We start from the raw sequence: 12,714 nt of genomic DNA, 5'->3' as shown, positions 1-12,714 counted from the left end.
AAAAAATAGACAGGCTGACAGATAGAAACCTGCTATTCTGAAGAATAAAGCATTCAAAAATAGAATTTATTTACTTTATTCACTGTTGCTGTTGACAGTTCTAAGCCTTTTTCCCAGCCACCATAACTAGTGTTGAAATATGCTATCAAATGTTCTTATTGTTTAGTATATTTATATTCCATTTATATTCCATATTTAGCAGAAAGTTGCTTGTGTGGGAGAAGGCGTGTCTCCCCTGATTTTATTCTTATCATAGCAATCCTGGTTGGGCAGAGAGTGACTGGCTAAATGCATCCATTCTGTGAGTTTTGTGGTTGAATTGGATTTCAACCTGGGGCTTCAAGGTCCAAGCTCACCCCTATAACTTACTGATAGCCTACAATATCTGGAAGACCACAAGGGTAAGAAGATTGTAAAGTAGGTAGATAGGAATGAAGGCTCAACAATCTAAAAGGGGGTGTAAAGAACAATATATTAATTGATGAATTATTTTTCTATTGGTATATTACTTTTTCATAGGTTTTTTTATAGTCTGGCCTTCCAACAGTCTGAGGGACAGTGAAGTAGCCCCCTGTGTAAAAAGTTTGGGGACCCCTGCTCTAAACTATCTAAGCCCAAAATTTCAAGTCTGATAGAAAAGGATATTCTGTTGCACGCAAAGAAATGGAGCCCTCTTCTTGTGAAATATTTCTGGACACTCTGAATTGTATTAATGTCCGAAATTCAATGTGGGTTCCATACAGCTGAGGGGTATTCAAGAATTGGTCTAGCAAATGTTTTGTATGCTCTGGTTAGAAGTGTAATATTGCCAGAAAAGAAGCTACACAAGATTAGATTAATAACTCTTAGTGCCTTTTTGGCAGTGTTGTTACAGTGGGCACTGGCACTCAGGTCATAAGATATGAGTACTCCAAGGTTCTTGACAGAGTGTGGGTCATCTACAAGGTCATGTCCTCTAATATTGTACTTTGTGTTCTGATTATTTTTGCCAATGTGTAAGACAGAGCATTTGTTTATTGAGATTTGAAGTTGCCATTTGTCTGACCATTCCAATACATGGTCAAGGTCTTTTTGAAGGGTAGCAATGTTATTGGTGGTGTTGAGTAGTTTAACATAATCAGCAAAAAGAATACAGTTGCTTGGGTAATATGATCACAAAGGTAATTTATGTAAAGTATGAATAGTATTCATCCTAGAATGCTGCCTTGAGGGGTACTATTGTTGACAGGAGCAGGATTTGATAGGACACTGCCTATTTTAACCACTTGTTGTCTGTTTGACAGGGACACAGTTATCCAATCATGAAGGGGATCAGAGAGGCCATAAAATTTTAGTTTCTGAAGTAATTTGTTGTGCACTAGTGAATCAAAGTCTTTACAAAAGTCTGTGTAAATTGTGTCTATTGTTTTACCCTGATCGAGTTGTGTATTTCATACAGTGTAGTGTATGAGTTGCAGGTTACAGGTTAACTTTTTTCTGAAACCAAATTGTTTGTTAGAGAGTAGGCTATTAGTGTCTAGGTTGAGGATAATGGATTGGTTTATGATTAATTCCATGACTTTGCAGGTGATACACCATAAGGAGATTGGTCTGGAATTTTCAACATTACTTGGAACTACTTTTTTGAAGGGATGACTGTGGCTTGTGACCATAAGTTGGGTAAGAGTCTAGTCCTGCAGGATTTTTCAAAAAATATACTTAGAGATTCCGCTATGGTTGTGGAGAGCTTTTTTTAAAGAAATATGCACATAAACCATCAGCTCCAATAGATAGAGATGGTTTCAGGTTGCATAATGCTTTTCTGACATTATCTTCTGTAAAATCTATTTGTGTCAGATTGTAGGTAGGTTATCAGTATTGGTAGACACAGTGGAAAGAAATAAGGAAATGCTTGAAGGAAATTGGCGACATATTTGTTTATTTCCAGGCTTTTTCAAGAAGCAACTGGACTTCAAGAAGCAACTCATTTCTTTGAAGATGTTTTGCTTCTCATCCATGAGGCTTCTTCAGTTCAAAGAAAAAGCAGAAAATCCTTTTGAAAAAACATGAGTTGGATAATTGAGAATATCCATAGACAAAAAGAAAATGACATTTTGCTGTTTTCTTCTGCCACCTACTGGTTCTTGCTGGATAAAAATTGAGCTGCATTATGTTCCATATGTTTGAGGGACCAAGATATCAAGGAAAAACAATAGGAAAAAAAAGAAATGCATGAAAAATGGGAATAGAAGAGGGAAAAAAAGACTAGATAGAGAAAAAAATATTAGAACAAGTATCTGCAGTGTAGACAAGGGAGGCAAGCAATGTCAGTTTCCCATCTTAAGGGAGGGAGGAGAGGAGGGAGAGGGGAGAGAGGAGATGAAAGGAAAGGAAAGGACAGAAGTTACAGCTCTGGAATATGGGACTGACTTTCTCAACAACATCAGCAAGCCACCGTCAAATAAGCTTCAGTTATTTTGTAATAATTACACTACCTTTAATAATTTGTTACAATTAAACAACTTTTAAAGACTTTATGATTAAATAAGAATTTAAGATTTTGTTATAATTAAATAAGCATTTATATTTTTGTTATGTTAAATAGGTGCATTTCATATTTACAAAATGGAAGTTCTCTGATCATAATTTCACACATGCATTTCTCTTTTTAAAAAATCATATAAGTGGTCTGAAGGACTTAAAATTATGAATTTGGTGGTTCATGGAATTTAAAAGTATGACCTTGGTGGTCCCTGAGGTCCGAAAGGTTGGAGACCCCTGTTATAAAGATCTGGGCAGGGAATGAAGAAACTGAAGAAATAGATGCTGTTTCTTTTACTCCTTATCTGTCAAAGAACATATAGATTAGAAAGGAAGAGAAGAAGCTTGTAAGATAATAACTTGCAATAGCAATAGCATTCAGACTTATATACCACTTCATAGTGCTTTTACAGGGGTTTACAGAAGGGGTTTACAGAATCCAACAACCCAACAATCTGGGTCCTCATTGTTCCCACCTCGGAAGGATGGTAGCCTGAGTCAACTTTGAGCAGGTGGTGAGATTTGAACTGCTGAATTACAGCTAGCAGTTAGCTGAGTAGCCTGTAGTTACTCTAACCATTGCATAACCCCAGCTCTAACTAACTTGGTGGTAGGATTCAAATAACATGTTCTGTGGGCATGGTTAGGTGGGTGTGGCTAGATGGTCATGTGATTGGGTGGGTGAGGTTATACGGTCATGTGACTGAGTGAGTGTGGCCAACTTGATGTCACTTACCTGGAGGGGCACCTCACCTGGCCTCTCCTCTCCCAGCCAGTCCTCACCTCGTCTTGTATGTTATGGTGAGAGAAGAACCTTTTTCAAAGTCATCATATCCTTTATACTAGCCAATAAGAAGAGCTTTTGCTCTCAGAAGACCTGATGTACATTTCTATTTATTGTTTATCACCATTCTCTTGCTAAGTCTGAAAGGAGAGATTTATAAAGAATAACAGAATTGGAAGGGACTTTGGAGATATTCTAGTCTAAGCCCTGCCCAAGCATGAGACTTTATACTATTAGGGACAAATTTCTTCTTTAAAATCTCCAGCGATGGTATATCCACAACTTCTGAAGGCATCCCATTCCTCTGATTAATTGTTCTCACTCTCAGGTATTTTCTTCTTATTTCTAGGTTGGATCTTTTGATAAGTTTCCATCTCACAGATCCATGAGTTACTTCCAGTTGAACCAGGCACCATCTATTCTATATCTATGCATTTGGGCTTTTTTCCCCTTGCCTAAGTGTAAAATCTTTCTTTACTCTCTGCTTATATCAGTGAAGGGCTACCAAATTTTTTACTACCACACTGTAGGTGCGGCTTATGTAGGATGCCCTGCATTTTCTTTCAACATTGTTCAGTGCAAATTGGGTGCTTTGGGGGTGGAGCTCCATTTTTGCTACCCTACTGCTTTCCCCCACTCCATCCGGGCAGCAGCCCACCCCTGGCTTATACTGATAAATATTATTCTTTTTTGAATATTAAAGCAAAATGAAAACATATTTGAAAGGCATTTTCAAAGCAGTTAGTAAGTGGATGTCTTATCATGACCCTAGACAGCAATAATCCCTGAAATTGGGTAACCAATCCATAGCTAAACAGATGTAATTGAAAGTGTAACTAAAAAAAGTGGGCTCTTTTGCTTCTGTTTGGTAGGTTACTTCAGTGTTTCCCAACCTTTTTTGAGCCACGGCACATTATTCATATTTTCAAAATCCTGGGGAACATTGAACGGGGGTGGGGGGGGGTGGCTAAAGAAAAGTTTGGACAAAAAAAATCTCTCCCTCCCTTTCGCTCTATTTCTCCCTCCCTCATTCTCTTCCTTCCCTTCTTTCTCTCTCTCCATCCCTCTTTCTTTCTTTTTTGCTCTTTTTTGCTCTCTCTCCCTCCTTCCCTCCCTCTATGTCTTTCTCTCTCCCTTCTTCTCTCTCTCTCTCTGTCTCTCTTGCTATCTCTCTCTTGTTTTTTCTCTCTCTCTCACTCTCTTTCTTCCTCACTCATCTTTCTTTCTCTTTCTTTCTCTCTTGCTTTCTTCCTCTTCCTCTCTCTCAATCTCTTCCTTCCTCTCTCATCTCTTTCTTTCTTTCTTTCTCTCTCTTTATCTCTCCACCTCTTTCTATATCTCTCCCCCTCTTGCTCCTCTCTTTTTCTCTTTCCCTCTCTTGTTTTCTTTCTCTCTCTCTTGGTTTCTCTCTTTCTCTCTTGTTTTCTTTCTCTCATTCTCTCTCTTGCTATCTCTTTCTCTCCCCCCTTTCTCTCTCTCACTTTCTCTTGTTTTCTCTAACACACTTTCTCTCTCTTATTCTCTCTCTCTTGCTATCTCTTTCTCTACCCCCTCTTTGTCTCTCTCTCTCTTTCTCACTTTCTATCTTGCTCTGTCGCTCTCACTCTCTCGTTCTCAGGAGGCTAGCGAAAGTGATTTTTCCAAGGGCGCACCCGAAGCCGCGGCCACCCCCACGCACCTCTAGCCCCCTCGCGCCCCTGGCTACTCGCTGCTGCCTTCACCGAAAGCGCTTTTGTCCCAGGCTCTCAGCGAGGGGGCTGCAGGAGAGGCGGCGAAGGCGATCACTCCCGTTCTCCGGAGGCTGGCGAAAGTGATTTTCAATGTCGGGGGCGCGGGCCGGCGCTCTCTCTCTCCCCATCCCCCTGCCGGCTTACTTTGAATGTGGCAGGGGGAGGGGGAGAGCGCACGCCGGCCCGCGCCCCTGTCATTGAAAATCACTTTCGCCAGCCTCCGGAGAATGAGAGAGATCGCCTTCGCCGCCTCTCCTGCAGCCCCCTCGCTGAGAGCCCGGGACAAAAGCGCTTTCGGCGAAGGCAGCGGCGAGTAGCCAGGGGCACAAGGGGGCTAGAGGCGCGGGGGGATGGCCACGGCTTCGGGTGCACCCTTGGAAAAGGGTGCGTGGGGGGACGTTTTGGGGTGCACTGGTGCAGGCGTGCGTGGCCCGGCACTCTCCTGCTCCCACCGCCAGTACCCTCCCTCCGGGCCCCAAAGGACATTGGTTGCCGCCCCCACCAGGGAAGCTCCAGCTGGGCGGGGCGCTGCTGGTGCCTCCGCCCTGGAGCTCTTGCCACCACCATCCCCTGGCTACTACCTGGTGCCGCTGCTGATGGCGCCCTCCTCCTCTTGCTGCCGGTGCGAAGAATGAAGCTCTCCTTTTTCCCCGCCTTCCTTCTTTGGGGCCAGCAACAGCGGCATCGGGCAGTAGCCGCACCGGCAGCGCCCCGCCCAGCTGGAGCTGCCCTAGAAGTTTCACAGCACACCTGACCATGTCTCGCGGCACACTAGTGTGCCGCGGCACACTGGTTGGGAAACGCTGGGTTACTTGATCCTCCCCATACAGAATGTTCTTGTAAAAAAAAAAAATCACTGGTACAGATATGGTTTTCACATATATTTTTCTCTCCTTCCTTTTGGATAATGTAGGGTGTGCAGCATGTATGCTGTGATTTGACACAAATATCAGTAACATTTTCTCAAATACCACTTCATCTGTGCTGTTCTCCTGTTCAATATTTATCAAACAGCTATGCCTTGAATAAACATATATAGATGACTTCTAAATACCTGCCAAAAAAGACAGAGAAATCATTATTTACATTTTTTTATATATCATACTTCTTAACTGTCCATCTCCCTCACAAAGGAGTTCTAGGAGGCATACAATTTAATAAATAAAACATTAAAAGCTAAATAATTTCAGATTAAAACATTTTTCTTCCACTTAGTAGCTAATAGGTCAATATGATATCATCATGAGAGTAAAAGAATTAAAATGGAAATGGACTGGTCACATATCAAGAAGAACTGAGGGCAGGTGAACTAAGGCAGTTATTAAATGGAATCCCTTTGATAAAAAGTGTCGATAAAACCTTAAGCAAAATGAAGTGACAACTTCAGCAGGCCCAATTGGCAAAAGAAAGTTAAAGAACATATTGATTTAAAACATGCAGTGGATAGACAATGGCTAGAACAGTGATGGTGAACCTTTTTCCCCTCGGGTGTCGAAAGAGCATGCGTGCATGCTCTTGCGCATGCATGAGTGCCTACACCCATAATTCAATGCCTGGGGAAGGCAAAAACCGCTTCCCCTCCCGCCCGGAGGCCCTCTGCAGGCTGGAAACGGCCTGTTTCCCAACTTCTGGTGGGGCCAGTAGGCTCGTGTTTTGCCCTCCCCAGGTTCCAAAGGCTTCCCTGGAGCCATGGGTGGGTAAAAACGCCCTCTCCCATCCTCTTGGAGGCTCTCTGGAAGCCACAAACGCCCTCTGTGTGAGCCAAAAATCACCTGGCCGGCACACATAAGCACATTGGAGCTGAGCTAGGGCAATGGTTTGGGTGCCAGGAGATATGGCTCTGCATGCCACCTGTGGCACCCATGCCATAGGTTCGCCCTCACTGGGCTAGAATGATTAAGTCAATTTATTTGTTTGTTTATTAAATTTAGAGATTCCATAGCACTCTCAGAGCAGCTCCGTGACAGGTCAGTGAATATTTGGAAAACATTATGTGGGTGCATGTCACAGCTCTCCACAGGTGACACTTTTTTCACACACACTAAACGTCTTTTTTTAAAAACTCTTATTCCAGGAATATGTATGCTGCAATTGGGTTGCAATTGAAATACAGTATTACCTCGATTTTCGCAGGTTCGAACTTCGCGAATAGTCTATTACCACGGTTTTTCAAAAAATATTAATTAAAAAATACTTTGCGGGTTTTTTTCTATACCACGGTTTTTCCCGCCCGATGATGTCATACGTCATCACCAAACTAATAATTTTTGCAAATAAATAACAAAAAAAATTATTGTTAATAAATAATTATGTTTATAAATATCAGGATCACTAAGTGTCTTATTCAATGGTGAGTACCAGTAATAATGGTGAGTAAATGGTTGTTAAGGGAATGGGAAATGGTAATTTAGGGGTTTAAAATGTTAAGGAAAGGCTTGTGATACTATTCATAGCCAAAAATGGTGTATTTACTTCCGCATCTCTACTTCGCGGAAATTCGACTTTCGCGGGTGGTCTCGGAACGCATCCCCCGCAGAAATCGAGGGAACACTGTAAACTAATTCTTTGCTACCATCTAGTGGTCATTATTGTTTTCTATGCTATGGTTTTCCCATAGCATAGAAATGTATGACTGTGAAAGTTGGACCAAAAGAAAGGCTGAGCACCAAAGAATTGAGGCCTTTGAATTATGGTGCTGGAGAAGACTCCTGCGAGTCCCTTAGACTGCAAGGCAATCCAACCAGTCAATCCTAGAGGGGATCAACCCTGACTGCTCTTTAGAATGCCACATCCTGAAGGTGAAACTCAAATACAGTGATACCTTGTCTTACAAACTTAATTGGTTCCAGGAAGAGATTCGTAAGGTGAAAAGTTCATAAGACGAAACAATGTTTCCCATAGGAATCAATGGAAAAGCGATTAATACTACAATTTCACTGAGGCTTCCCTCACTGGGAAACCTCACCTCCAGACTTCTGTTGCCAGCGAAGCGCATGTTTTTGAGATGCTGGGATTCCCCTGCAGCATCACAAAAATGCAGAAGTACGGAGGTGGGGTTTCCTCAGGGGAGCCTCAGGGGAATCCCACCAGTGCGAAAACGGGCGCTTCGGCTGGCAACGGAGATCCGGAGGTGGGATTTCCCAGCGAGGGAAGCCTCAGCGAAATCACAGCATTTGCAATGCTGCAATTTTGCTGAGGCCTCCCTCACTGGGAAGCCCCACCTCCGGACCTCCATTGCTAGCCGAGGCATTTTTGCGCTAGTGGGATTCCCCTGCTGGGATTTCCCTGCAGCATCGCAAAATCCAGAGATGGGGTTTCCCATGGAGGGGAGCCTCAGGGGATCCCCCCCAGCACGAAAACAGGTGTTCGGCTGGCAACAGAAGTCTGGAGTCGGGGAATCCCAGCAGCGGCAGCGGTTTCGTAAGATGAATATAGTTTGGAAGAAAAGGCAAAAAAATCTTAAACCCTGGGTTCGTATCTCAAAAAGTTCGTATGACAAGGGGTTTGTAAGACGAGGTATCACTGTACTTTGTCCACCTAATGAGAAGGAAGGACTCACTGGAGAAGAGTCTAATGCTGGGAAATACTGAGGACAAAAGAGGAACAGAGATTGAGGTGGCTGGATGGAGTCACTGAAGTAGTAGGTGTGAGCTTAAATGGACTCCAAAGGATGGTAGAGGAGAGGAAGACCTGGAGGAATAATGTCCATGAGGTCGCGATCCAACTAACAAAATCAACAAAGTGGTCATTAAGGAAAAATATTTACACTGATTTGGGGGCAGGGGAGGGAATGACTGGGCAGAACACCTACATCCTACAAACACATGTTCTGTATGGTGATTGGTGGCAACTTTTTCCATGGTTGATGATACTTCATTTCATCCAGAGAAATGTACCAAACACTATTCTTACAATGTTGCATGCATGGTCAGCAGCACAACATGAACCTGCTCCACATGTGTGGTAAAGCCACACAGTGGGGACAGCACATTTTTTGCTAAAATAATAAATTTTTCAGTCCTAGGATGGGAGGAACACATGACGGAGGAGCTATACCTCTATACAAATGTTTAAATACAGGGAGGAATAAGCCAAATCATATAACTGAAACCTTCCAGTGTCTCTGTATATGGTATATAGGGAACAAACAGAAACAATTTGGTTGATGTTAATGATTCCTGGTGGGACAAAATTCATCAGTGGAGTAAGAGAGTTGAAGAATATAACTTATTCAAAATGAAGAAGCCAGACAACATGTAAAGAGGAATAGTGTTAAATGTGAAGAAAATGTGCATGTGTACTCAGGGGTCAAGGAATCTGAGCAGGAAAGCCCAGTCAAAAGCATTTAGGCGAAAATACACAGAAGGGAGAACAACAATAATACTATTGCTAAGATATATTATAGATCACCGCAGAAGGTAGACATGCTCTCCTGAACTTGAATTTACGGAATCTTCGGGGAACAGAGACTAGTAATCATAGGAGACTTCAACCATCTGGACAGGTGATAGAAAACCAACTCATCCAAGATTGTTACTCCTCAAAATTCTGAGTGATCTCGCTCAATGTGTTACCTTCCAGTCTGTTTGTTTGTTTGTTTGCTTGTTTGCTTAAAACAGTTATATAACTGCCCTTGGTATTACTAATAGGGAAAAAGTGGTAGATGTAGTGGAAAGATGTAGAAACTTTGAGAGTGACCATGTCATATTAGGCTACACCAGAATGCAGGCACAGCTAAATAGAACAGAATAGAATAGAATTCTTTATTGGCCAAGTGTGATTGGACACACAAGGAATTTGTCTTGGTGCATATGCTCCCAATGTACATAAAAGAAAAAGATACATTTGTCAAGAATCATGTGGTACAACACTTAATGATTGTCATAGGGGTCAAATAAGCAATGAAGAAATAATCAATATTAATAAAACTCTTAGGATACGAGCAACAAGTTACAGTCATACAGTCTTAAGTGGGAGGGAAAGGGTGATAGGAATGATGAGAAAAAACTAGTAGAAATTGAAGTGCAGACTTAGTAAAAAGTTTGACAGTATTGAGGGAATTATTAGTTTAGTAGAGTGGTGGCGTTTGGGGAAAAACTGTTCTTGTGTCTAGTTGTCTTGGTGTGCAGTGCTCTGTAGCGGCATTTTGAGGGTAGGAGTTGAAACAATTTGTGTCCAGGATGTGAGGTGTCAGTAAATATTTTCACCGCCCTCTTTTTGACTCGTGCAGTATACAGGTCCTCAATGGAAGACAGGTTGGCAGCAACTGTTTTTTCTGCCGTTCTGGTTATCCTCTTAAGTCTGGATCGGTCTTGTTGGGTTGCAAAACCAAACCAGACAGTTATAGAGATGACAGACCCAAAGATTCCTCTGTAGAACTGTATCAGCAGCTCCTTGGCCAGTTTGAGCTTCCTGAGTTGGCGTAGAAAGAACATTCTTTGTTGTGCTTTTTTGATGATGTTTTTGATGTTAGGTGACAATTTTAGGTCTTGAAATATGATAGAACCTAGAAATTTGAAGGTTGTTGTGTTGTTGTGTTGTCTAATATTGTGAGAGGTGGAAGGATGGAAGGGTTTCTCCTAGAGTCTACCACCATTTCTATGGTTTTGAGTGTGTTCAGTTCTAGATTGTTCCAGTCACACCACAAGGTTAGTTGTTCAACCTCCCTGTATGTGGATTCATCATTGTCTCAAATGAGTCCGATCACTGTTGTATCATCTGCAAACTTCAGTAGTTTAACAGATGGATCGTTTGAGATGCAGTCATTGGTGTATAGAGAGAAGTGATGAGAGTACAAAGCCTTGGGAGGCTCCTGTACTAATTGTACATGTATCTGATGTGATTTTTCCTAGCTTCACCTGCTGCTTCCTGTTAGTAAATTGCCCCAACACGACCTTCACCTGCCATTCGATTCCCGGGCAACTTTCCCAACCGAGTATCTGAGTCCTTCCACCCGCTGCCCTTCACCCTGCCAGGAGAGCACACCTGTTCAGTTGCTCAGCTCGGCATTTTATTATTATTGTTTATTAGATTTGTATGCCGCCCCTCTCCAAGGACTCGGGGAGCAGAAGGAAATACACTGCACATGCGCAGGAACCTGCTGGGTGCACGCACGTATGCGTACCCCCCCACACCGGAGCATTCTAGCAGGGCTGCGAATGGCTGCCCTTTGCTCAACTGGGGTGAAATTCATCAAGTTCTGACAGGTTCTGGAAAACCAGTAGTACAAATTTTGAGTAGGCAAATACCCCCTCTGACTGGCCAGAGAGTGGGATGGGATTTTTAGTAGTATACAAATACACCAACTAAATCAACTCAAGATGACAAACTACTTCTAAAACTCAAATCCGATGGCATCTCAGGATCCCTCCATAGTTGGATACAGTAGTCCCTTGCTATACCGCGCTTCACCTACTGCAGTTTCACTTCATCGTGGGTTTCTGAGGAAGTCGATCGGCAGATTTAAACAGCCCGCTGAACTCGATCGGCAGGTTTTTTTTAAAAAAATAAAAATCTAAAATTGTAAATACTGTATTTAAATACTGTATCTAAAATAAATACTGTGTGGGAAGGGTTTATAAACACTTAAAACAATGAAACCTACCAAACAATTACAATATAAATACTTAAATAAGTACTATCAGTCGATAAATTCCCCATCGCGGATTTCACCTATTGCGGCCAGGTCTGGAATGTAACACCAGCGATAGGTGAGGGACTACTGTTAATTGCATTCCTATCAAACAGACAACAAGTTGTCCAAATAGGGAGCACTATATCTAATCCTGTTCCGGTTAAGAGCAGCGTCCCCCAAGGCAGCGTACTTGGACAAACACTTTTCATGCTCTATATAAATAACCTTTGCGATCACTTTACAAGCAACTGTGTTCTCTTCGCCCATGATGTAAAACTTTTCAACACCACTGATAACACAGCTACTCTCCAGAAAGACCTTGACTTTGTGTCCGAATGGTCAAACATCTGGCAACTCCAAATCTCAACCAACAAATGTTCTATCCTACACATTGGCAAAAAGAATCAGAACACCAAATACAAGCTGAATAAACAAGATGTTGCAGACAACCCTCATTCTGTAAATGACCTTGGAATACTCATATCAAATGACCTAAGTGCCAAAGCCCACTGCAACAACATTGCCAAAATGGCTTCAAGAGTTGTTAACTTAATCCTACGTAGCTTCTGCTCTGGCAATCTCACACTACTAATCAGAGCATACAAAATTTTCACCAGACCAATCCTTGAATACAGCTCATCTGTCTGGAACTCACACCGCATTTTGGACATAAACAGTCTACAAAATGTCCAGAGATACTTTACCAAAAGAGCCCTTTACTCCTCCAGTCGCAACGGAATACCCTATGAAACTAGACTTACAATCCTAGGTTTAGAAAGCTTAGAACTACGTCGCCTTAAACACGATCTAAGCGTAGCCCATAAAATCATCTGCTACAACGTCCTTCTTGCCAATGACTACTTCAGCTTCAACCACAACAACATACGAGCACACAACAGATACAAACTTAATGTAAGCTGTTCCAAACTCGACTGCATGAAATGCGACTTTAGTAACCGAGTAGTTGATGCATGGAACTCTCTACCAGACTCTGTAGTATCATCTCCCAACCCCCATAACTTAAGACTAAAAGTTAGACTTTCTAC

The sequence above is a fragment of the Erythrolamprus reginae genome, chromosome 2 (genome assembly GCF_031021105.1).
Source record: "Erythrolamprus reginae isolate rEryReg1 chromosome 2, rEryReg1.hap1, whole genome shotgun sequence".
In the NCBI taxonomy this organism is placed as follows: domain Eukaryota; kingdom Metazoa; phylum Chordata; class Lepidosauria; order Squamata; family Dipsadidae; genus Erythrolamprus; species Erythrolamprus reginae.
This window is presented reverse-complemented; position numbering follows the sequence as displayed.